General features: G+C 36.4%; 1 pseudogene; it reads right to left on the bottom strand.

Moving 5' to 3' along the window:
- Window positions 1-11,291: 11,291 nt before the first annotated feature.
- On the bottom strand, window positions 11,292-25,535 carry LOC125779694 (probable deoxyhypusine synthase; annotated as a pseudogene).
- Window positions 25,536-27,587: the final 2,052 nt, after the last annotated feature.

Here is a 27,587-nt window from a genome sequence, read left to right on the forward strand (position 1 = left end):
GGTGGAAAATACTTGTGGGTAATCTGAAACTGGCTGTCCTCGTTTTCGTCGTTGAACTTTTTTGGATGATTGATTCCAGGTATAATAAGAACGGCATTTCGGAGTAAAGTAGCGTTCTGGCAAAATCATCATTCTGGCACATTTCAAAGAAGCTGTTTAATGTTGTCGATGGTGGCCTGTGACCTCGTTGTAATACGTTTGCATCTGTAAAATACACCCGTTGACCATTTTCCAAATTTACGGCCAAGTGAACAACAGTAGGGTGTCGTTCATGTATTGGAAACGAAAATATACGCCACATGCCTTCATTACTACTAACATAGCGGCCCATTTGATATTGAGTGACTTCATCATTTGAATTTTCGGCAGCAACTCCGAAGACAGCCATGTCACTACTTTTGTTCACATACTTGCAAATATATTTAATAGATTTTATTCGGCAATGTACTTTTGTTCGTGTTCCATAATTGACGCAGATTTGAAGGCTGATATGTCGAAATGACCATCGCGAAAAGTGTGCGCAATGACTCAAATCAAACTGAACGACGTACATTTATTAATAGCAATCGAAGGTATTAGCAATCGTAGTTTTTCGGGTGGATTATGTAAATTCGTCCTAAGGAATTAGTTGAGAACACACCTGGATGTCAATCTATTGGTTGGTCTTGCTTTTTGCGTACCTATTTCTTCGGTGATGCGTTCCATGCATAATATCAAGGCATTTCCAAATAGAGCAATGTTCCCACAAACGAATCACTGACGCAAGTTGAGAAAAAACTCGTCAATGTAAATTTTGTTGTTGGAAGTGTTTACGCTGGCTGTACTGTATTCTCTGGGTTGAAAAACACTCTTTAGCCTTTCTCCAAATGAACTGCGAAACGCACAACAGTCGGAAACGTCGATTTCACCAAACCAAACATTGGCATGAGTTTTGAATGTGAATTAGACAATAGTGGCGAATACGGTACGATCCACTCGATATTCACTACTCTAAGTTGAATGGTAAATGTCCTGCCATTGTCGTCTGATGAGCTACGACGATAGAGTGGATATCCATCATTTCCAGTTTGCGTTTCCGAAACAAAAGCACGTGGATAGTGTTTCGTTTCATTTATTGCAAGTGGGATTGTGGTGCCCGCAAGGTCCAAGCACCATATTGGTTTTCATTACTTCGTAGAATAATGGATCTTTCTCTGCATGAGGAATTTCCGCAGAAATGATTTCATCAATTTGATCTGGTGTAACCACCATCCACCATTCAAAGAATAATGTGTGCGTACGGCAAACCTCTTTTTTGCATCTCAACAGACTACATCCAGCATCTGACTGCACCATACTTGTATATATGTACATACGTTGCTTCAAGATAAAGTCCATCAAACATCGTAGCTGTTGTTTGAAAAGTCTTGCTGTATTATCGTGATGATCGCTTGCTGATTGACAGCGATCCATAATTCCACACATACATATGTCATCGCATCCTGGGAGTCTCATGTAGTTCAAGTGTCTTGGGCTGCCATACGTTGATGGCAAAAAGAACGCCGACCAATATTAGCGCGATGTCTTCGTTGCTTCGTAACAAATTTCAATCTGTAATTGATCACTTCGTTTGAAACACACATAAAGTTTTACCTGAATAATTTTCAATAATTTTTCTTTTAAATAGCTGGAATAAAAAAGCAAGCGACCGAAATTGAACGATTCAAAAACAAAACAAAAAATAATTGTATGAAAAGTCACTTTTTGGAAATTTCCAATTTTTCGACTTTTCCTTATGAAAAGTACATATATGGTTTTTTTTATGTCTAACCCTTTCCAGATTCGCAGCGAACAACTTCTGATTTCATGAAGATTGGTTCCGCCGTTCTCGAGCGTTAGCGTTAGTAACAAACAAACAATCATTTTTACTTACATACATATGTATGTATGTATATACATAAAAAATAAAACGTTTGTATGGGAAAAAGAAAAGGGCTGTTTTCAGAGGTTTTCCGGAAACTTTTGTAATTTTTTCTTACATAAGAACCTTCTCCTAATAATAACAAATACAGCAAAAAAAAAATCAGCCAAATCGGTTCAGCCATTCACGCGCGCGTGAATGGCTGAACCGATTTGGCTGATTTGTTTTTGCTGTATTTGTTATTATTAGGAGAAGGTTCTTATGTAAGAAAAAATTACAAAAGTTTCCGGAAAACCCCTGAAAACAGTCCTTTCCTTTTTCCCATACAAACGTTTTATTTTGTATACTATATACATATGTACATACATATGTATGTAAGTAAAAATGAATGTTTGTTTGTTAGTAACGCTAAGGCTCGAGAACAGCGAATGCAATCTTCATGAAATTTTCAGAAGTTGTTCGCTGTAGATCTGGAAAGGTTCAGAAATAAAAAAAATCATATATGTACTTTTCATAAGGAAAAGTCGAAAAATTGGAAATTTCCAAAAAGTGACTTTTCATACAATTATTTTTTGTTTTGTTTTTGAATCGTTCAATTTCGGTCGCTTGCTTTTTTATTCCAGCTATTTAAAAGAAAAATTATTGAAAATTATTCAGGTAAAACTTTATGTGTGTTTCAAACGAAGTGATCAATTACAGATTGAAATTTGTTACGAAGCAACGAAGACATCGCGCTAATATTGGTCGGCGTTCTTTTTGCCATCAACGTATGGCAGCCCAAGACACATGAACTACATGAGACTCCCAGGATGCGATGACATATGTATGTGTGGAATAATGGATCGCTGTCAATCAGCAAGCGATCATCACGATAATACAGCAAGACTTTTCAAACAACAGCTACGATGTTTGATGGACTTTATCTTGAAGCAACGTATGTACATATATACAAGTATGGTGCAGTCAGATGCTGGATGTAGTCTGTTGAGATGCAAAAAAGAGGTTTGCCGTACGCACACATTATTTTTTGAATGGTGGATGGTGGTTACACCAGATCAAATTGATGAAATCATTTCTGCGGAAATTCCTCATGCAGAGAAAGATCCATTATTCTACGAAGTGATGAAAACCAATATGGTGCATGGACCTTGCGGGCACCACAATCCCACTTGCAATAAATGAAACGAAACACTATCCACGTGCTTTTGTTTCGGAAACGCAAACTGGAAATGATGGATATCCACTCTATCGTCGTAGCTCATCAGACGACAATGGCAGGACATTTACCATTCAACTTAGAGTAGTGAATATCGAAGTCGACAACATATGGATCGTACCGTATTCGCCACTATTGTCTAATTCACATTCAAAACTCATGCCAATGTTTGGTTTGGTGAAATCGACGTTTCCGACTGTTGTGCGTTTCGCAGTTCATTTGGAGAAAGGCTAAAGAGTGTTTTTCAACCCAGAGAATACAGTACAGCCAGCGTAAACACTTCCAACAACAAAATTTACATTGACGAGTTTTTTCTCAACTTGCGTCAGTGATTCGTTTGTGGGAACATTGCTCTATTTGGAAATGCCTTGATATTATGCATGGAACGCATCACCGAAGAAATAGGTACGCAAAAAGCAAGACCAACCAATAGATTGACATCCAGGTGTGTTCTCAACTAATTCCTTGGGACGAATTTACATAATCCACCCGAAAAACTACGATTGCTAATACCTTCGATTGCTATTAATAAATGTACGTCATTCAGTTTGATTTGAGTCATTGCGCACACTTTTCGCGATGGTCATTTCGACATATCAGCCTTCAAATCCGCGTCAATTATGGAACACGAACAAAAGTACATTGCCGAAGACATTTTACATCGTATTCGTTAAGAATTGGAAATAAAATCTATTAAATATATTTGCAAGTATGTGAACAAAAGTAGTGACATGGCTGTCTTCGGAGTTGCTGCCGAAAATTCAAATGATGAAGTCACTCAATATCAAATGGGCCGCTATGTTAGTAGTAATGAAGGCATGTGGCGTATATTTTCGTTTCCAATACATGAACGACACCCTACTGTTGTTCACTTGGCCGTAAATTTGGAAAATGGTCAACGGGTGTATTTTACAGATGCAAACGTATTACAACGAGGTCACAGGCCACCATCGACAACATTAAACAGCTTCTTTGAAATGTGCCAGAATGATGATTTTGCCAGAACGCTACTTTACTCCGAAATGCCGTTCTTATTATACCTGGAATCAATCATCCAAAAAAGTTCAACGACGAAAACGAGGACAGCCAGTTTCAGATTACCCACAAGTATTTTCCACCGATGCACTAGGCCGTCTTTATGCAGTCCATCCCAGTCAAGACGAGTGTTTTTATTTGCGTTTATTGTTAGTCAATGTTCGTGGTCCAACATCTGTGAACTGTTAATGGTGTATTGTGTGACACATACAGAGAAGCCTGTCAACATTTGGGATTGTTAGAAAATGACACTCATTGGGACCAGACTCTCGAAGATGCTGTGATTTCGTCAAATGCTAAACAAATACGAACATTATTTTCTATAATTTTGTCTACATGCTTCCCATCAGCACCGACTGATTTATGGCATAAATACAAAGATCATATGGCGGAAGATATATTGCATCAGATGCGTCTTAGAACATCTAATGCAAATTTACTAATGAACGAAGAAATTCACAATGAAGCATTAATTTTAATTAAGGACATGTTGATGCTTACCAACAAAGTATTAATACAAATAGGAATGATAGGACCCAATCGCCCAATGTTCGACTCATTTGATCAAGAATTGAGACGCGAAGCCCATTACGATTCCGAAACATTACGAGAAATGGTTGATAGAACAATTCCCCTTTTAAATCAACAACAAAAATATGCTTACGATACGCTCATGAAAGTAGTGAACGATGGAACTGGCGGATTTTATTTTTTAGATGCTCCCGGTGGAACTGGGAAAACTTTTTTGTTATCATTGGTTTTGGCAACAATTCGGTCGCAAAATGGAATTGCACTAGCCCTAGCTTCATCAGGTATTGCAGCTACGTTGTTGGAAGGCGGTCGAACAGCTCATTCAGCTCTCAAGCTGCTGTTAAACTTTTAAATTAATGAAACTCCAACTTGCAACCTTTCGAGGAATTCTGCGATGGCCAAAGTGCTGCAGCAAACAAGATTGATCATTTGGGATGAATGTACGATGGCACACAAAAAATCTTTGGAGGCATTAGATCGCTCGATGCAAGATTTACGAAATAACAAAAACCGGTTTGGTGGTGCAATGATACTATTGGCAGGTGATTTTCGACAAATATTGCCAGTTGTTCCACGCTCAACGCCAGCTGATGAACTGAATGCCTGTTTGAAGTCGTCCATTTTATGAAAATACATTAAAACACTTAAATTAAGTATAAATATGAGAGTCGAATTGCAGGAAGACCAGTCTGGAGAAGTGTTTTCCAAACAACTGCTCGATATTGGCAATGGTATTATTGCTGTTTATAACGGGTGATTTTTTTGAGGTTAGGATTTTCATGCATTAGTATTTGACAGATCACGTGGGATTTCAGACATGGTGTCAAAGAGAAAGATGCTCAGTATGCTTTGACATTTCATCATGAATAGACTTACTAACGAGCAACGCTTGCAAATCATTGAATTTTATTACCAAAATCAGTGTTCGGTTCGAAATGTGTTTCGCGCTTTTTTATCGACAAATTTTGTTCAGCGATGAGGCTCATTTCTGGTTGAATGGCTACGTAAATAAGCAAAATTGCCGCATTTGGGGTGAAGAGCAACCAGAAGCCGTTCAAGAACTGCCCATGCATCCCGAAAAATGCACTGTTTGGTGTGGTTTGTACGCTGGTGGAATCATTGGACCGTATTTTTTCAAAGATGCTGTTGGACGCAACGTTACGGTGAATGGCGATCGCTATCGTTCGATGCTAACAAACTTTTTGTTGCCAAAAATGGAAGAACTGAACTTGGTTGACATGTGGTTTCAACAAGATGGCGCTACATGCCACACAGCTCGCGATTCTATGGCCATTTTGAGGGAAAACTTCGGACAACAATTCATCTCAAGAAATGGACCCGTAAGTTGGCCACCAAGATCATGCGATTTAACGCCTTTAGACTATTTTTTGTGGGGCTACGTCAAGTCTAAAGTCTACAGAAATAAGCCAGCAACTATTCCAGCTTTGGAAGACAACATTTCCGAAGAAATTCGGGCTATTCCGGCCGAAATGCTCGAAAAAGTTGCCCAAAATTGGACTTTCCGAATGGACCACCTAAGACGCAGCCGCGGTCAACATTTAAATGAAATTATCTTCAAAAAGTAAATGTCATGAACCAATCTAACGTTTCAAATAAAGAACCGATGAGATTTTGCAAATTTTATGCGTTTTTTTTTTAAAAAAAGTTATCAAGCTCTTAAAAAATCACCCTATACATCATCTGGATACATTACATTCCCTAACAATTTTTGTAACTTTTGTGAATCAAAGACCGAACTCATGGAGATGGTTTTCCGAAAACATTACTCAAAATTACGTAAATCACATTTGCTTAAGCGAACGAGTTTTATTGGCCGCAAAAAATTTTGATGTGAATGAAATGAATTTTCATATTCAAGAGAAAATAGCTGGCGAATTGAAGAATTGCAAATCAGTTGTTTCCATTACTAATGAAGATGAAGTTGTCAATTATCCAACAGAATTTTTAAATTCGCTGGAATTTCCCGGCTTACCACCTCATAATCTGCAATTAAAAACCGGATCATTAATTATTATGTTACGGAACATAAACGCGCCTGTGTAATAGTGCCCGGCTTGCGGTGAAGAAATTATTGAACAACGTCATCGAAGCCACAATTTTGAAAGGGAAGTACAAAGGCGAAGATGTTTTAATCCCACGCATCCCTATGATACCGAACGACATACCATTTAGCTTTAAACGTTTATAGTTTCCAGTGCGGCTTGCATTTACAATGTCAATAAATAAATCGCAAGGGCAGTCGCTAAGTGTATGCATATGGCATCAACCTAGAAAATCCATGTTTTGCACATGGCCAATTATATGTCGCCTGTTCCCGTGTCGGAAAACCATCAACATTATTTATTTATGCGCCAGAACATAAACTAAAAATATAGTTTATCACAAACCATTAGAATAGAGAGAAGCAGTGAAGGGTATAGAGGCTATTAGTTGCTTTCTAGAGCGCGCTTGGTGTTGAGCTCAGTGTTTATTTCAAAATGCCAAGTTGTTCAATAGCGATTTGTAAAAATATAAGTGAAATTATGGAACCCTATGGAATAAACGCTATTATGAAAATATATATTTTGTTTTTCATTTAATAAAATTAATAAAGTTCTCCTCACGTATGACGAAATCCACCCGAAAAACGACGATTGCTAATAACTTCGGTTGCTATTGATAAATGTACGTGGTTCAATTTCATTTGAGTCATTGCGCACTGTGAATAGTAGAGTGTGTGTAACTTTTTGAGAAGCATGCAAGCAATTACAATTGCTGGAACATGATAATCAATGGAAACGATAGACGATTCGATAGCCACTTCGCATGCCACTGAAGTTCGCACACTTTTCGCGGTGGTCATTTCGACATATCAGCCTTCAAATCCGAATACGAACAAAATTACCGAAGACATTTTACATCGTATTCGATCGAACTGCGATAGCAATTCACAGGTTCAAATTGCGATCACAGTTTCGAACTGCGATCTCAATCGCAGTTCATAGAAGCGAACTGCTATTTATAAAATGTGATCGCAGTTGCGATTTGCGATTTTTCAATCAAAGTGAAAAAATCACCGGTAGTGAAATATCGCTCATCACTAGAATGCACTGTGTCTGACATTCTGGGCTTGCCTTGATAGTCAGCATAGTCCGTGTCAGATATAGTGCTATAGCATTCATCGTAAAACGTGGTTGTTTTACACAATATACATATAGTTTTATTCCTGGTTTTCGACCGTGTTTTCGTTTACGATTTCGTTTACGAATGGATTTACGATAACACATGTCATTCATACAGCCGGGTCCTTAGGAATTCCTAGGAGTTCTTGGGGTTCCCGGCTGGCAGTAGGTCACAGCTAAACACTGTGATCTGCAGGTCACACCAAAGGCTAAAACGTGGTACCACGGGGAGCAGTTTGCCCTTGGAGTTCGCTCCAATATGCTTATTGGGTTTGGCCCTTTGTGGAGATTCGTGGTGGCTGTGGCTTAAACCTAAATGCAGGAAGGGCTTTTGTCCAACGTGGAGTCGGACTGCGGCCGGGTGCCGGACCCAGAGTACGGCAGAGGTTTGGGTAGGCCTCGAACCCTACCATGGTGGCTAGGGTGTTTTCTTTTGGTTTGCACCCGAACCGATTGGAACTAAGGTATAGCACTATGCTTTGGTTCTCCCATAGTATGGTGTTGTGCATGCACTTATGCTTTGGGGCGTTGAAATAGAAAACACCGTGGATTTGAGCCTTCGTAGGCAGATACTCACGTAAAAACACATTGACAGTTGTCACTCGACGCATACGGTTGTGCTATCAGTAATTTCGTTGTATTAATCAATTTCTCTAGTGCAAGTTACATTTTCGCATTCTTTTTCGCACCTTATTTTTCAATAAGCCTGCTCTTATTTACTGACTCCTATTTATTAAATCAAATTGTGAAAACATGTTCCCTTGGGGGACCGCTCTAGAAAATAATAGGTTCGCCCTATATCTTCTAGTCCTCAACCAAAAAGAGAAAAAAGCCAACCCTATATCGAATGAAGAATTACCTACTCTACCAACAACAATTAAAGACAGTCCTAAATATTTAGTGGTAAGTTCAAGTGATGCAAATAAGCCGTTGAATAAATTTTCCTGCTTCGCCGTTCACAAAACCCTGAAACACATTAGCTCTGACATAATAAAAATCAGTCAACTAAGGGACGGTAATTTACTACTTCTAGTTAAAAATAGCACTATCGCAAAAAAATTCACTACAACAAAGCAACTCGTTGGGATATGCAGTGTAAAAATTGAGCTCCACAAAAATCTAAACTCATGCAAAGGTACAATTTACGCTCCGTGCCTAAACGATATTCCAGAGAATGAAATAATCGAAAACTTGAAAGAACAGGGTGTCATATCAATTTCTAAATTTTCGAAATACTTAAATAGCCAACCAACTCCAAGTGGTATAGTCCTCCTAACTTTCGATCGCTACTCCCTATCGGAAAAAATTGATGTTTCATGGTATACAACAAAGGTAAGACCATACTATCCAAATCCTATGAGATGCAAAAACTGCCAATTACTTGGTCACACAAAAAAACGCTGCAATAAGATCCCTACTTGCGATACATGTGCATTACCAACCCACAATCCCTCACCCTGTACTCGCACTCTCTGTGCAAACTGTTCTGCTGATCACCCAGCCTCAAGTAAACTGTGTCCAAAGTTCACTCAAATAAATAATATAATAACAATTCAAAAAGACAATAAATGCTCTTTCCGCGAAGCAGTAAATATCCATAAAGCACAAATACCACCTGTTTTCAATTTTTCATCTCCATCATTCGCTAACGTTATTAACAACCCGACAAACATAACGCCCATAAACAATCAACAAAACACTCAAACAAAACAAGCAAATCTCGCTCTCCTCTATTACTTCATCTACAACTTCCAACTCTAAAACAATTAGCACAAACAACGAAGAAAATGTAACAAGCACTATAAATCAAATAAATTCAACTCATCCTTTTCCAACAAGAAGTGCAGTCGAAGACTCAACTGTAACACCTTTTGACTACAACGCAACAACCTCACTCATTTCAAACTTGATCACTCAACTCAGTAACACTCCCGCCGCCCCATTACCCACACAACCCCCATCACAAAATAGACTATGAGAATTCTCTAGTGGAATTTGAAAGGTCTATTTGACAATTATCCAGATTTAAATATATTCATAAATGAACTCTCACCACACGTAATTACATTACAAGAAACTCACCTCCCAGCAAATAAAACGGCATATACTCCTCACAAATACATTGGTTATCTCCATAATCTACCACAAAACAAATCAGCTAAACAAGGAATTGCCCTGTTTATCAAAAAACATATCAAACACAAACGTATCCCAGTCTTTTCCAACATTTCCGCCATTGCAATAGAAATTAACATCGGTTTCAAATTTTCCATAGTCACATGCTACATCCCTCCGAATCAAAAGTTTACTGCAGGAGAACTTATAGGTGTCATTAACGCTGTTCCTGCACCCACAATAATCATTGGAGATTTTAATGCTTGGAGCTCCCTATGGGGATCTACCTTCTCAAATGGAAGAGGCCAATTAATGGAAGATGTTATTCTCTCAAAAAACTTATTTGTTCAAAACTTATAGATCACCAACTCACTTTTCTTCCCACACAACTTTCACTCATATAGACATCGCTCTTTGTTCAGCTTCCATAGCCCATAAACTCTGTTCTTATACTCTAGAAGACTTTCACAATAGCGACCACTTTCCTATCATAAATACCCTCTTCACACCGATGCAATACATCATTAAGGGGTTATATACAGTTAGGATTTTCAAAAAATCGATTTTTTTGTTTTTACGTTTTCTTAATATATACCTACCTACCTATACACATACAAAATTTTAAGTCGATCCGACGAATATTTTCGAAGTTATAGACACATTAGTGAAGGCGCGCCGACTACAAGTAAAGTGCTTTCAAAACTTTAAACTCGTTTTTCTCGAAACGGTGTTTTCAAAGTCGGTGAGCAAGATTTCTCAGAAACGGCTGAACCGATCGGTCTGAAATTTTTACACAAGCTTTTTAACTATATTTTTTAGTACTTAATCGAAGGATTTCCCCATCCGATGAAAATTTCTTATTTTTAGAAACAATTAAAGACACGAATTTTGGTCGAAAATCGAACCTTTTGCTTTGAGTAGACGCCATTTTTTCAAAAAAATTTTTTTTGCTAATTCCTTCGATCAATCACTAGATTATTTCTTATATTAATGAAATTTATCTGGTTTTTGCTTTTTAGATGATCCAGTCCAGAGATATCGTGCTCACCGCAAGAGGCCTTTTTTTTGCGGACCTCTGCAAAATTGGCAATATCAACGTTCCCGATAATTATTTTTGGCAAAAAAAAACATGTGAATATAGTTTAAGGTTGTCATAATATACCTGCCAAGTTTCAAATCAATAAACCAAATAGTTTGCTTAGAAAAAATTCTTGAAAAATGCCTTTTTTTCGACCTCCTAACTGTATATAACCCCTTAAACCGAGATCAAAATTTCTTACAGATAAAGCTGATTGGTTAAAATATTGCTCCCTGCTCAACACATCAACAAGTGCTGAAATAATATCAGAAAACAGAAACGCAGAAGCATGAAAAATAAAAAGGATTATTCAATCCGCTGCACATATCTCCATTCCCCAAACTAGCACAAAAAAATTTTCCGCCAAACTACCGTATTGGTCCAATCTATTAACTGCCTTGAGAAATACAAAACAAGCTCTTTGGTCTAAATTCAAACAGAAGGTAACAACTGAAAACTTAATTAGATACAAAAAAGCAAACTCTAACTTCAGAAGAGAACTAAAGTCTGCTAAACGCATAGCCCTTAAAAACTAACAGCTAATATAAAACCCACTTTAAGCTCAAAAAAAATATGGAATGACATCAAATCTCTTTCAGGAGGACATAAACAAAATAAAATTGATTTTATTCAATCTCCCATAGGTCCCATTTACGATCCGCAGCATATTGCAGAAAACTTTGCACAAACATTTTCAAAATAATTACATAGTATGATGGGACATGTAGAGCCTTTTTATTGCTGCGAAAATTCACAACCCGACGTTCTAAAATACCTTTTTATAAGAATTAGAATATATTTTTCTTTAAGAATTTTTAATAGGCAGGCAGCCAACCCTCATTTTCGGCACATCAAATTTTTGTGCATTTCACATAGGTAACTACCTCCCCCTTTTAAAAGTTAGTTTCGGTATTTTAATATATTTAGTAGAGTTATAAGATTTTGGATACATCTATTGTGGGAGCTTAAAAATCTTATTAAATTATTTTGTGCAATATTTTTATTTAAATTATTAATTATGTTTATTTTAAGTTGTAAAGATGAAAATAGGCCTACCGGGGAACCGAACACCTAAAAAAAAGTCGGTAACGCGCCTTATTGCAAACCTCAGGGGTGGTGTGGAAAATGCAAAACTTAAAGATTCAAAAATAAATTATTAAAAATATTTATAATGTTAATAAAATTTGTTTAATTTCGTTGGAATAAAGAGTTTATGAGAAATACATATTGGCTAAGTTTTATTAAAAATTTCGTTTACAAATTAAAGTCCACAAATTTGCATTTTTTTACAATTATTTATTATCATGGTTCGTTTTCTTTTTTTGCATTGAAATGTCGTTTAACAAAAGTCTCACCAACAATGAATGGCACTACTAAACTAGCTTCTGCATACACCTTAACTGGTGAAGCTTCTTTCTTTATTTTACCCCAAGAAACAGCCTCATCTGGTCGAGCATCACTGTCACTGCCATCGAATTCCGAAGCTGTGTTAATAAAAACGGAATAATCGGCTCCATTTCTCATCAAATTCGCATTGCATATGTGATGCTTCTTCTTCTTCTTCTTTACTGGCGTAGACACCGCTTACGCGATTATAGCCGAGTCAACAACAGCGTGCCAGTCGTTTCTTCTTTCCGCTACGTGGCGCCAATTGGATATTCTAAGCAAAGCCAGGTCCTTCTCGGTCTTCCTCTTCCTCTGCTTCCTGCGACGGGTACTGCGTCGAATACTTTCAGAGCTGGAGTGCTTTCATCCATCCGTACAACATGACCTAGCCAACGTAGCCGCTGTGTTTTAATTCGCTGAAATATGTCAATGTCGTCGTATATCTCATCGTTCCATCGAATGCGATATTCGCCGTGGCCAACGCGCAAAAGAACCATAAATCTTTCGCAGAACCTTTCTCTCGAAAACTCGCAACGTCGACTCCTCAGTTTTTGTCATCGTCAAAGCCTTTGCACCATATGGCAGGACGGGAATTAAGTATAAACGACTTATAGAGTTTGGCTTTTGTTCGTTGAGAGAGCACTTTAATTTTCAATTGCTTACTCAGTCCGAGGTAGCGCCTATTGGCAAGAGTTATCCTGCGTTGGATTTCCCGGCTGACATTTTTGGTGGTGTTTACGCTGGTTCCAAGATAGACGAAATTATGTACAACTTCAAAGTTATGACTGTCAACAGTGACGTGAGACCCAAGTCGCGAGTGCGACGACTGTTTGTTTGATGATATTTCGTCTTGCCCTCGTTCACTGCCAGACCCATTTGCTTTTCTTCTATGTTCAGTCTGGAGAAATCAGAACTAACGGCGCGGGTGTTGAGACCGATGTACGCTCTTATAAAAGATTGTACCTGATCGATTCAGTTCTGCAGCTCTAATAATTTTCTCCAGCAGCAGATTGAAGAAGTCGCACGAAGGGGAGTCACCTTATCTCAAACCTCGTTTGGTATCGAACGGCTCGGAGAGCTCCTTTCCATTCCTGACGGAGCTTCTGGTGTTGCTCAACGTCAATTTACATAGCCGTATTAATTTTGCGGGGATACCAAATTCAGACATCGCGGCATAAAGACAGCTCCTTTTCGTGCTGTCGAAAGCAGCTTTGAAATCGACGAAGAGGTGGTGTGCGTCGATTCTTCTTCCACGGGTCTTTTCCAAGATTTGCAGCATGGTGAATATCGGATCGGTTGTTGATTTTCCAGGTCTGAAGCCACACTGATAAGGTCCAATCAGTTTGTTGAAGATGGGCTTTAATCTTTCACACAATACACTCGATAGAACCTTATATGCAATGTTGAGGAGGCTAATCCCGACACGGCACTCCTCGTCGTACCAGCTGTTCTTTTGCACTTTCCGAAAACCAATGGTTTCGGTTGCAGCTGTACGTAAGGAGTTTGAAATGCCGTCCCACAGTTCCCTTATACCGAGTTGTTGACGAGTGCTCTCAGAGAGCAGGAGTGCAAGGCGAGTGGAAAATCTTTCGGCTGTCTGTTGTGATTGCAGCTTCTCGACGTCGAACCTTCCTTGCGTTTGTTGGCGTGCGTTTTTTGCTGCACAGAGGCGGGTGCGAATTTTGGCTGCAACAATACAGCGGTGCGAGTCGATGTTAGGACCTCGAAGCGCACGCACATCTAAAACACTGGAGACGTGTCTTCCGTCTATCACAACATGATCGATCTGGTTGGTTGTTTTTCGATCCGGAGACAGCCAGGTAGCTTGATGTATCTTCTTATGCTGGAATCTAGTACTACAGATAACCATATTTCGGGCCCCGGCGAAGTCGATCAGCCTCAACCCACTTAGGGATGTTTCCTCGTAGAGGTTGAATTTACCGACCGTAGTGCCAAAGATACCTCTTTTACCCACCCTGACGTTGAAGCCTAACACGATTTTGACATCCTGGCGGAGGTAGCTCTCATAAGTGCGCTCCAAGCACTCATAAAAAGCATCTTTGGTCACATCGACCTTCTCTTCCGTCGGGGCGTGGGCGCAAATCAGCGATATGTTAAAGAACCTCGCTTTGATGCGGATTGTGGCTAGACGTTTCGGAGTGAATGATAGCACTCGGCGACGGAGTCTCTCTCCCACCACGAATCCAACACCAAACTTGCGCTCTTTTATATGGCCACTGTAGTAAATGTCACAAGGACCTACTCGTCTCTGTCCTTGCCCCGTCCATCTCATTTCTTGGACGGTGGTGATGTCAGCCTTTATCTTTACGAGGACATCTACCAGCTGGGCAGCGGCACCTTCCCAATTAAGGGACCAGACATTCCAGGTGCATGCCCTCAAATCATAGTCCTTATTTCGTTGGCCATGGTCGTCATCAAAAGGGGGGTCTCTCATCCGACGCTGTTTTTTTCTTTTCATTGGGGGTGTTTTTTACGTGGCGGGTCCCAAACCCAGCGCACAACCCTATGTAGGGGATGTTTCGCCTTCTCACTTCATTTATCTCGCCTTCAAACGGATGTTCTTAGGCTACCCAGAGGATACTTGGTCAAAGACCGGAAGTCGTGAGCTGCTTGAGTCATATGTAAAAGAATCGTTTCTGGCCACTCCCAAGTGAATGGCGATCAGAGAACTTTCCTCACTTGCGTGAACTTCTACGCATGACTCCATCCTCCATGCTTTGTAATACCGCCACCAATTATAATCATTCCCGATTTGGTGGCTTTCACAGCCATAGTGTTTAGACGTCGCAAATCGGACAAAATATCTACCACTAATCCGGGGTGACGGAAAGAGAGGAAGTACATCATGTCACCTAGGCTACCATCTGTAAGCGCTGAGCAAAACACAGGTATTTTATGTTTCGAAACCCAGTAGTATATTAAGCTGGTGTCGTTTATCCTTTCCCCAAGGCGTTGTATAATACGAGAAGGAGACCAAATCATGCCTTTCGTATTTTTGCTCTTCAACCATTTCATCAAGTAGCGGCATGAGCCAATCCTCGAACTTGCAAGAGTTATCGTTCGGTACAAGCAAATTACTTATACGATTTATACCACGATCCCGTAAAGATCGGCCAGATAATTCGAATGATCCCATGTCCGTGAGAGCTAGGCATTTAATAAAGTCTTCTTCAACGCCACCCGCTGTCGTTACTACACAATCCACCATTTGATGTTCAACGAGGAATCGTAATGTCCCCCGTAATCCCGGCGACACTAGATTAGATGTGAATGCAAGGAATATTGACAGCTATGTTTTCGTCTAATGAATTCATCCGTTTCATGCAAATTGGCTTCCTTCAGGTTTCAACGGCTGCTGCCTACAATCAAGCTAAGAATATTTTAAAATACATAAGCCTTTGCATAAAAAAATTGTTACATTACCATTAGATTGATTTCTCTTATTGCCAACCCAAGATTAGTAGCTTGAAACTCCGTATTAACATACGACTCAAATAATTTTGAGTAATCAATTCTTTGATTCCAATAATAGCCCGTACGATGGGTGTGTTCTCTTGTACATTTTCACTTCGTTTAAGTACCGCTTCTTTGGCGATATCTGGTTCAACGGACATTTTCTATTGTATAAAACCTATGTTCACTCCAATTATTAAACTTTAAATAAAATATTTATTAACTTTATACAAACTAAACTTTGTTTTGATTTAATTTGAATGTTCGAATATGGAAAGCTGCACCTTTTATGTGTTCTGTCGGTCAAATGTAAACAAATACATTCAGAAGAAAACTCACCACCGAGAAATCTAAAAACAGGGCTGCTTTTTATTAATAAGAACTCACTACATAAAGAATATATATCTGACTATCAGTAAATGATATTTTTATGGGCGAAACATGACACACTATGACGTTTAAATCACATATTAGTAAATATATGTCATTAATAAATAATTTCCTTTCATATTAAGCAACAATATTTATAGTTTTTGTTATTTCATAGAATAAATTTGCTAAGTTTTTACTACCTCAATACTACCACGGAAAGGTTATCTACTGTATATACTGTGGTGCACATCGTTGCGATATTTATATAGTAATTTTTAAACATTTAGTACGATGTTGGGCATTGGGTTGATAAATGCCCAAGAATTATTATTTCGTTCAATCTGGCCATAATGGAAAATGTTATAAAAAATGCTAATTTTGAGGTGCTCTCACACTGGAATAAGTTGAACATCCCTTTATTCCTGGCAGAATGGTTGCGGCAATACTGACATTTTATACAAATTTAAGAGCGGAAGTTTACTTCATATCGGAATTGTACAGTTGTGTGAACAAAAAGAGGTAAATTCTAATCACTGCTAGGAAAGAAATATATATGTTACACTTGTATCTAAAAACAATTTTATTTAATAAGAAGACAGCATATTTTAAAACTTCACAACACCTTATGGTTGGTCCTATTTTGTTCACACCACTGTACATGTGACAGATCAGTTAATGGTGGTGATGCCAGTTGTAAAAATTCATTTTAGTTACAATTGGGAAAACTTTTCTCAAGTTGTGGGCTTTTATACGTACATATGCATATCTTCATATATAAAAAAGAGAAGATACTTACTTGTGACCATTATATATATTGTTTTTAAACATATTGCAGTTCCATTTAATGAAAATGCTTATATAAATATATGATTTGTGATATTTTCAGTTTGGTTGTTTTATCAAAATATTCAAGGAATTGAGGTTTTTTTCTATAATTGTTTTGTTAAATTTTAAAAATCTAAGTTGCCTCTGGAAATGTATTAAAAGAATAATATGCGCTATAGGAAGGGTACACATATTTTCAACAATATAAGAAATCATCAAATAAAAATATATTTGCGCGGTATGGCATTATTGATTGAGAGTGGCTAAGCACCATGGTATAGAGGAGTAGGGAAAGTCCCATTCACCATAGGAAAAGAGCCATTCACAGTACTTAAGCTACCCCTCAAGTGTACTTTTACAATAACAACATCATGGCCACCTCTGGTGAATAAGGGTGGCGAGAGGTTAAAACGGGTTGCAGAAAGCGAAAATGCTATAATATTAAATTATAAATTTATAGTACTATATTTGTACATTTATAAATACTATTTTCAATTTTTGTTATAGAGTAAAGATTTTAGCTGTTATAACAAAAATTAATTATACCTTCATGATATAGATAAATATGCTATATATTTTTAAGCGTTTTAGTTAACTTATTCATGGACAAAATGGAAATTATATTTGATAATGAGTGGACCATAAGAGATAACTATTGTGAAAAATTTTATATTACGTACCATAACAATTCGTCTGAACAGTAAAACACATTTTTTATTGTAAGATAAATAAAGAGATAATTATAATAGCCATGTTTTCTATATTTTAATTATAAATTTTTGTAATCACAAACCACGTACACGTTTTAAATGTCAGAATTTAGCTATACGCCGGCGATCAGGAATCCTACTCATTCCCAAATGGAGTGTTTGATTATCCCAACAGATTTACCACACTATTTTTTAGTTCTAAGCTAAGTTTTTAAATAAAAAGGATTCTTAAAGAAATTATTTTTTGAATTTGCAATATCTATATAGTAGTAAAAAGTAGTTTAAATTAGCTCACGCAACACTATTTTGCCATGCTCAGTAGCGATACCGCCATAGTATTTAAAAAAATAAATTATTGTTCGAAATATATTCCTTTTGAAGTTATTCAAATCGATAATAACTTGTTTGGCCCAATTAAAAATACAACTCAAATTCCCTAACTTTTAATAGCGGCTCATTATTAGCCAAATTACATTTATTTGTTTTTTAAAGTTTAAATATCAATATTAGCCAAATTACATTTATTTGTTTTTTAAAGTTTAAATATCAACTTCCACACCATTCATAATCGACCATAATTCACTAGATGTAAAGACGAATTGTAATTCGCGTAGATGCAAATGTTTCTTTTTCAAATTGCTGCTTAGTCACCAACGCTGCCAACTTTCATTTGATGAGTGTTGTTTATTATTTGCGTAGTTCATCCCGATGTTCTATCGGTTTTGGTGGAGCTGGTTCTCCCCACTCCCCAATTCGGCATCATAATATTGCGCAGCACGATATGGTCATAATTCTCATGGTACTTGCTCTTCCATTGATTGTACACCAAAAATTTTCAACCACGGTATGTTGGAGGGAACGACATCGGTAATACATTCGTGAACTTGGCTTTCAATAAGAAGGTAGGATCACAACACATGTCTCAATGACGGTATCCCCACCATTTTTCATCTTTGCGCATAACACGATGAAACCAGTCAATTAATTCGCTCAACTGGTAACGCTTTGGCCTGCAAGGTGGGTGTTTAGCTATTAGAAAGTATGTAAATTCAATTTTGCTTAAAACCTACCCAACAGCCTGATAAACCTGACCAGCAGTACCGGGATTCTAAGCGCAATTTACAATAGGTTATGCAACATCCGAATGTGCTCACCGTAGTATTTGCTCTTCAAAAAGTTGCTTCCACCCTCAAGCACAAAGCTCATTGGTTTGGGACTAGCGTTCTACACCAGCTCCTTTGCTGATTCTATAAAGAATTTAAAAAATACATGGTAAATCTTTTGATATAAAGTTTAATTTTAGCTTACCTAGCAAGCGATCTCTTACACGAGAACGCTATTGAATTTAAAATTTTGTCTCGAATTCACGGCCAACTAATTTGATAACTACATTTGACTATCTCTTAAATCATAAAATTGTAACAGCACCAGACCCATTACGCAGCAATATTAACGTGGCCATGTTTGGTTATTTCGTACTTTTATTGGAATAAAATCGCAGCCGATCTGATGTTTATCGTCCCATGAAAATTGTAAACACTTTTTATAGATTAAAATAACTAAATAAACCATCGCAAAGGATTTAACGATGAAATAAACTAAAACAAATTGTCTTTGCAAAAACCTTCGTTACGATGGCAAAAATGTAAATATGGCTATGAATGAGCATAATCTAGACCCCACTATTCGGCATGGTTGCTTATTTGTTCGTAACATTTTTCTGTGATGAACATTTATTGACTTACCACAGTTAAAAAGAGGCATAAATAAAAAACTTAATTTTTCATGTATTTGCTCATATTGTTCTCATCTTTAAGAATATATATTAAAATAAAACGATTTTCTTTTGAAAATATATTAAACTTTTACATATAACCAATATTTTTGGGACAACTTTTACATAAATTATAAGAAAATAACACAATGCAACCATTTTCCGGTTAAAAGTCGGCCATCTTGGATTCAAATAGAAACTCAACCCCGGACTACACTTGGCGTTTCTACAGTGGCACCTCTCAGCTGTGCCTTTGTTTACATAACATCAGCTGATAGTGACCTTACTCCTCCTCTACCTTGCTAAGCACACAAATAGAATACAAACGCTAATGGCAGAAACATCTCACTTCGCTACGAACTGCAAGCGTTTTGTTCTCGTTTTCATTCGAACAATGTTGCCATTACTCAATACGCATATGTAGTTTTGTACACATCTAAGTTTTCAATTATAATTTTTCATAATATAAAATATCAAAACTGAAATCAAACTATTCAATAAATAATAGCATTCGATTCTGGATTTGGGTTATTTTAAGAAAATTTCAAATATATTGAAGACAATTTTTATAATTACTACAGTATATCGAGCCTGGCAACCCTGCGGTGTGAGAGAGCAATCTGCTGAGTCGTTTCTACGGGGAAAACTTCAAGTCGTTGGAAATTCTACGATTGGCGGGTGGTAGAAGGGTTGTTGGGTAATTATTTACATTGCGCTCTCATAAGATTCATTTGTTCATATGTGTTTGAAGAAACAGTGGTTCATAAACTGAAGTTATTATTGAAATTACTTTTTATAAGGAAGTTTAAAGAAATAACCAGCTTTGAAACTTTTTGCTTCGAAAATTATATCTAAAATAAGAAGTAGGTTATCTGATTTAAATTTTGGTACAATAATGCGTGTAGCTATAGCAAATGAGATTAAACCAAACATATAATTTATTATTTCAAATAAATAAAATTAAATTCTTGTATAAAAGACATATTAAAAAAAAAAAGATTACTAAAATCAAATATTTATTATACTTTTTGTTATCTGTATTACATTTTATAAATTTATAGCAGTTACAAAGAAACTCAAAATTGTTAGGCAATTTTACAGTTATTACCCATAGTGCAACTTCCCATATATGCGCGCGCTCTCATTTGTAAACATGGTGTGGGAAAATACGTTGCTCTCATTTGTACATATGGAGCGGTAAAATACGTTGCTCTCACTTCCCTCTTCATGTTTGCCCGCGATGATCCCCTCACCTAGCCCTCAAGTGCCCGCATGGGCAAAATGCCAATGAGGGCTAATATGCCCACCCCTGGTTTATGCGATCGTGGGTAGTGAGGGTTAGTGACCCCAAATGTTTGTGCAGGTACACATTTTTTGTAAAATTTTGTGCATTTTTGTGTACTGACTCGTCGAGTATAGCGGTAAGTTATATTATTATTACTAAGTAATATACGGGCAACGTGGCAAAAACCGTATTGTGAGAATGTTTGAACTTCAGAACATGCGTGGCTTCTAGTCCCTAAATTTTATAAACTTAATATCGATGATTTTTTGTTAAAATTCACTTTTGTTCGAACCACCTCATGAAACTTGTAGGTTGGTAGATAAAGGGGGCCGGCAGAATATCCTTGGCCCGGGCGCCTGATGTTGTAGCTACGCCACTGCTTTAATATAGGCCTCACTAGAGATGTAAAAAAATGTTTGTGGTAAGCGGATCTCTAAATTCTTTAGACCAACGTTTAACAAAACTAAGAGCGCCTTTAGCTTTAGAAACCGTGGAAGATGCGTGAACATTAAAATTGAGTTTGGGGTCTATAGTTACTCCCAGATCAACAGAACTGCATACTTGCTCCAACCCAAAGTTTTGTAATGCGTATGAAGTAGGGTCTACAGCTCTACGTGAAAAGCACACCGTTTTACATTTATTAAGGTTCAATGGCATGTCATTTCTATCACATCAAGAAACTAGGTTGTTTAACCCATTAGGTCCCAATTTTTTCCCCATTTAGTTAGTTAGTCTGGTCTAAAATATGGAGACAAACGCACAAATTTCTGTTTTCAGAAATCATATATATATTTTATTTCATCTGAATAGTTAGATCCCAAATTGGATCATTGGGTAAATAAAACTTAAATCATATTGTGATAGTCCACAAAGCAATGAACGTGCATACCTCGATCGCATTCAGTATACATCTTACGTGCATCTTTTTTACAGAACCGCACATCGTTTTTGTTTTCCATTTGGAATAGCAGCTAAAACATGTTTTGTAATAGTCAGAATGTATATGCAAATAGCTTCGCGTTACCATACGAATGAAGTCAAGATAAGAAATCCTTTCATGACTTATGTTACACACAAAAAAGTTTTGGTGTCAAAACAGCACTCTTCGGTGTTGCTGTATATATAAACTAAAAAAGGTGTAAACTTAACACCAAAAAGAGTCAAAATAAATAACAATAAAAGGAGCAAGTTTGACACTAATGCGGAGTATTTGTAAACAGCACCTTAAAGTGTGATTTTAACTCCAATAAAGTGTTAATAAGAATTACACTAAAAGGTGTAATTTTAACTCTATTAAGTCTTAAATTTTGAGTGCAGTTTTAGCTCCAATAAAGTGCTAAAAAAATTTACACTAAAAGGTGTAATTTTAACTCTTATCTATTCCCCAAAATTTGCCCCCACATAAAGGCTGGAATGAAACGGAACTCGTTTTTGATTCATTTTTTATTCAGTTCAAAAACTATTTACATATATTATTTAGATAAAAATTACATCCGTTATTATTATGTATATATTAGAATTAATATGATAGTAATCATAAGGCTTTTTAAATTTCCGGTTGTCAAAGGGGATTACCTCCTTATTTTTCGAAGGAGACACCTCGTAAATATTAAGAATATCAATGAAAGTATACATGTTTCGTATTCTGGTAAAACCTTTGATAGACAAAATTTTACATTTTCATTTAGATTAGTACTACTTATTTATAAAACTTTTTCTCCCTACTGATATCCCATTTTTTAAATTACTGATCGTTCAGCATAAATTTTGCTTTTGAACTTCATATAAATCTCAAAAACTCGATTAGAACACTTTACATTCGGTTCAACTTTGTAAATGAACTTAGAAAAAAATTTGGATCGAATTCTATATGGAATACATAAAATGACTGAAAATATAAATCAAATACCTCAATGAAAGTATATGTTATAGGCACATGTAAAGCTTTACCGTCAATTAAAATAAAATACTGAACAATTTCCTCCTTACTTTTTCCAGATGCTACGATTGTGGGCTGCTTGCTGTTTAATTCGAAGTCCCCATAGACGACTTTGAATTAAATGTAATTATCTAAAATTATAAAGATAGTTAAATTATTGGTTTTCTTATAGGACAAATTATTGCTACTTTTTAATTTATATTTGAATAAAAGCAGAACAACAGTTATAGTTTTATCGCAAACGTTACTCCATACATACTTACATTTTGAAAATTTATAAATTTATTGATGGTTGATTCGAAATTTACTCGTTGTTGTTTATTTTCCTTTGAGCGTAGTGTAAATGAAGGTAGTAGTCGTAGCAGATGTAAAAACGGTTTGATTTCAATAAACCACTCTAAAAATTTAAAATTTAAATCAGAATTTTTGATACATACATATGTATTTCCTAAGTGAAGATGCTCACCTGGTATTAAACAGCTTCCAATAGTATCTTTCAAAACGTCACCTGTGAATTTTAAATAACTTCGTCAAGAAGTAATTAGGCTGTTGGCTATTAAACGATTGTAGCGCAGTTCAAAATCGAATGAAATCTGAAAACTGTTTACTAGTAATAAAGATTATTTTACAAATGTTGTCTTATATACCAGGGATGGATCGTATCGAAAAATCGGAAAAGCTTTCAAAACATCAAGATGTAGGGTACAATAACGAATTCTCTCATTCAGCGTTGTTTTCAATTTTTGCTTTATATCTTCAGAGTTCCCTCCAACGACACAATTTCTGAAGAAACCTACATCAAATTCCTCTGCTGTGCTCTTACGTCCATCTGTATTTGATTCACTTGAACTCTGGCTAAGATTCGTGCGCCTTTTTCTATTCAAATTTTTTAGCTTTGAAACCAGGTATCCTGAATTTTCCGCGGGGTTGTAAAAGAGATCCTGTGTAAAAAAAGATTATAGTCGCCGTACGTATTTATAGTTACTATCGCTCTTTACTTAAAAAAACTCACTTACAATTCCTCCTATCTCGCTTGCGCTGCATTTGTAAACTGGAAAATTGGCGATAATGGCTTTTGCAAGAGCTATTTTTTGTTGCCGAGATGGATAATTACCACAAACTTTGCGCAGAAAGTTTACAGCTTCACGCACCAATATTCGGCGTGAGGCATCACTTAATGTTTTTGTTTGGTTGTATTCCTCCAGTATATGAGCACCATCACCTTCCTTAAGAAAGTCAAATAATGCCTATGTAAATACAACAACTCAATATTTGTAAACATTCAAATCTTTTATACTCGCTGAGCAGAATATGAACATTTATTGAATGCAAATGAACAATGCGACTAATTTGCGTGCAAATGCTATGTATGTAGCTAGTAGTTCATATTCTGCACATACGCCCATTTTTTATACTCACTTCATTTCCGATAGCTTCAAAACTAGAGCTTATTGCCTTGTCATTGAAATTATTTTCTGCTTAAGATTGTACATTGTAATTCATATTAGCACAAATAATTGGGATTTTGTCTTAGCTTACCTTTGTCTAAAATTTCTAGCAAAAATCAGGAGCAACTTCCAAACTGCTTAATTGTAGATACTAACGGGTGATTTTTTTGAGGTTAGGATTTTCATGCATTAGTATTTGACAGATCACGTGGGATTTCAGACATGGTGTCAAAGAGAAAGATGCTCAGTATGCTTTGACATTTCATCATGAATAGACTTACTAACGAGCAACGCTTGCAAATCATTGAATTTTATTACCAAAATCAGTGTTCGGTTCGAAATGTGTTTATCGACAAATTTTGTTCAGCGATGAGGCTCATTTCTGGTTGAATGGCTACGTAAATAAGCAAAATTGCCGCATTTGGGGTGAAGAGCAACCAGAAGCCGTTCAAGAACTGCCCATGCATCCCGAAAAATGCACTGTTTGGTGTGGTTTGTACGCTGGTGGAATCATTGGACCGTATTTTTTCAAAGATGCTGTTGGACGCAACGTTACGGTGAATGGCGATCGCTATCGTTCGATGCTAACAAACTTTTTGTTGCCAAAAATGGAAGAACTGAACTTGGTTGACATGTGGTTTCAACAAGATGGCGCTACATGCCACACAGCTCGCGATTCTATGGCCATTTTGAGGGAAAACTTCGGACAACAATTCATCTCAAGAAATGGACCCGTAAGTTGGCCACCAAGATCATGCGATTTAACGCCTTTAGACTATTTTTTGTGGGGCTACGTCAAGTCTAAAGTCTACAGAAATAAGCCAGCAACTATTCCAGCTTTGGAAGACAACATTTCCGAAGAAATTCGGGCTATTCCGGCCGAAATGCTCGAAAAAGTTGCCCAAAATTGGACTTTCCGAATGGACCACCTAAGACGCAGCCGCGGTCAACATTTAAATGAAATTATCTTAAAAAAGTAAATGTCATGAACCAATCTAACGTTTCAAATAAAGAACCGATGAGATTTTGCAAATTTTATGCGTTTTTTTTTAAAAAAAAGTTATCAAGCTCTTAAAAAATCACCCTTTATATGGTCTTCCTCTATTGGAACTTTATCCCGGTCCAGAAATTTTATTGTGATATTGTACGCAATGCCGAATTTTGAACAAACTGTTGAAATGATAATGCAATAAAGGTTCACAAACTTTAACTAACCCACAAACAAGAAAAAACTTACTGAAATCAAGCACATCTTTCGCTCTGGTATCTGTGTTTATATCAATGAGTTTTATCACATTTCCACTTTTCACTTTTACCAACATTTGCGTTCGTATTAATCAATTCCTTATTTATTTAACAATTTTAGTTATTTTGTCTGTTGAAGCAAGAAATTTCCCGACTGATTTCAGATGAAGACAAAGCAAGCCATGATGCGCGAAATGAGATGGCACCTTGATTGCCATGCATTTTTTCATGTGTAGTAGTTTCAAAAAGCAAATAATTTATGCGGGATTTTAATTGTATTTAGATAAATGCATATATTGCGCATAGCCGCAGATTAAGAAAACCACATCACTTCCAATTATTATTGGTGTGTATTTGTTAATATTTAAATTGAAAAATAAATTCTTCTTAAACTATACTATCGTGTGGGGTTAAATTTTGCACCTTTTTACAGATGAACATTTATATATTATTCAACAATTTTTTAATACATACAGATGCACATAACAGCATAGGTACTATTAATCCGTGGTTGCTGAACATATTCTTTATATTTTATGCTAAATCTTTTATTATAAAACTAAACAAATATCTACTCATAAATGCACAAGTAACATATGTACATATGTATGTACATTTGCTCCCACGTATGGGAATGTAAATATACCATAAGTCAATGAAAATATTTCATATTTAAGGTATATCTTGCATTAGTTGATGGCAACCCTTTCTTTGCGTCCACGAATAACTGTTAATTTCGCTGGTTATATACATACAGATGTACGTACACTTGCGAGCACTTGAATAGGAACAAAAACTGATGTCGGAATAATTGGATTTTTCCATTTTTCAACATATTTTTTCTCGTTTAAGATGAAATACAATTGTCCGTGGCTGAGTGATAGGCCTCAACATTTTACTATTGTAATTAAACGCTTTTTTGTCTTAGACCTTTGAACAATTTTTATTTTTCGTATAGAAGAATTGACGAGCACATACAAAGAATAACTTCCTGCCTTACCACTAATTTTGAAATATATTTAAGTAGGCGCTTCTGTCTCTAGACAAATACAAACAAATTAAAAAACCGTCGGTAAATCGTGTCTGTAAAACATCATGATCAGGGATGGGCACCATCACAATCAAACAAGCATCACAAAATGAGATTGTGTTAGTGCGCTTACTGTGGGACCAAGCGTACCAGCAACCAAAAATAATCAGTCTGCTTGCAGATGTCGAACGAGCAGGTCTATGTCGCACGAAGCCGCAATGCTACGAATACGTATGTATATACATATGCACATTTTTAAGAATATGTGCATAAACCATTGAATATAATATATAATTATTTTTCATTTCAAGCAAGAATAAAATTTAAGTTATTAGTTAATTATAAATTGGTAATCTAATTCATTTAAAAACTTAAAAATAAATTAAATTTGTATATGAAAAGAAAATATAAATCTATATTTGAATTCATCGAATATTTTAAATATATAACGAAACTTCAATAAAGTTAAAGCTATTAGAAAATGAAAGCTATTATAATATGAAATATTATGAATACACATTTCAAGAGGTCAGTTAATTTCAAACAATTATCCGAGTGTCAAAAAAAAAAAGAGTTCATTCTGTAATAAATTTAAGAAGGTTATTTATTTCTTTGTGAAAGATTATAAAATGTCTTTTTAAATTTTGCTTAAATACAAAATTTAAAACTTTTTGACATAACAAGCACTGCGGCTTCCCAGAATTATTCAAAAGAAAAAAAAAATTCAAATTCCCACTCTGTCTGAAACGTTTTTTGGTCTTCCATGTTTATACTCGCATATGTGTTCATTTATATACGGCATGGCAAAGTCTTAGCAGGTGCTAAAAGAGCGTAAGCTATCGTATACGTACACACACCGATTGTCTCTAACACGCACAAGCGAAGAGCGTAAAACGAGCACTTACGATGGAACAAAGCGATGTTAAAATCAGTCTGCAATCAGAAGTTGAACTGAGCAGGTTGATGCGCACGAGTTGTATGCCGTATATAAATGAACACATATGCGAGTATAAACATGGAAGACCAAAAAACGTTTCAGACA

Source organism: Bactrocera dorsalis, chromosome 6 (assembly GCF_023373825.1).
Source record: "Bactrocera dorsalis isolate Fly_Bdor chromosome 6, ASM2337382v1, whole genome shotgun sequence".
NCBI classification, from domain to species: Eukaryota; Metazoa; Arthropoda; class Insecta; order Diptera; family Tephritidae; genus Bactrocera; species Bactrocera dorsalis.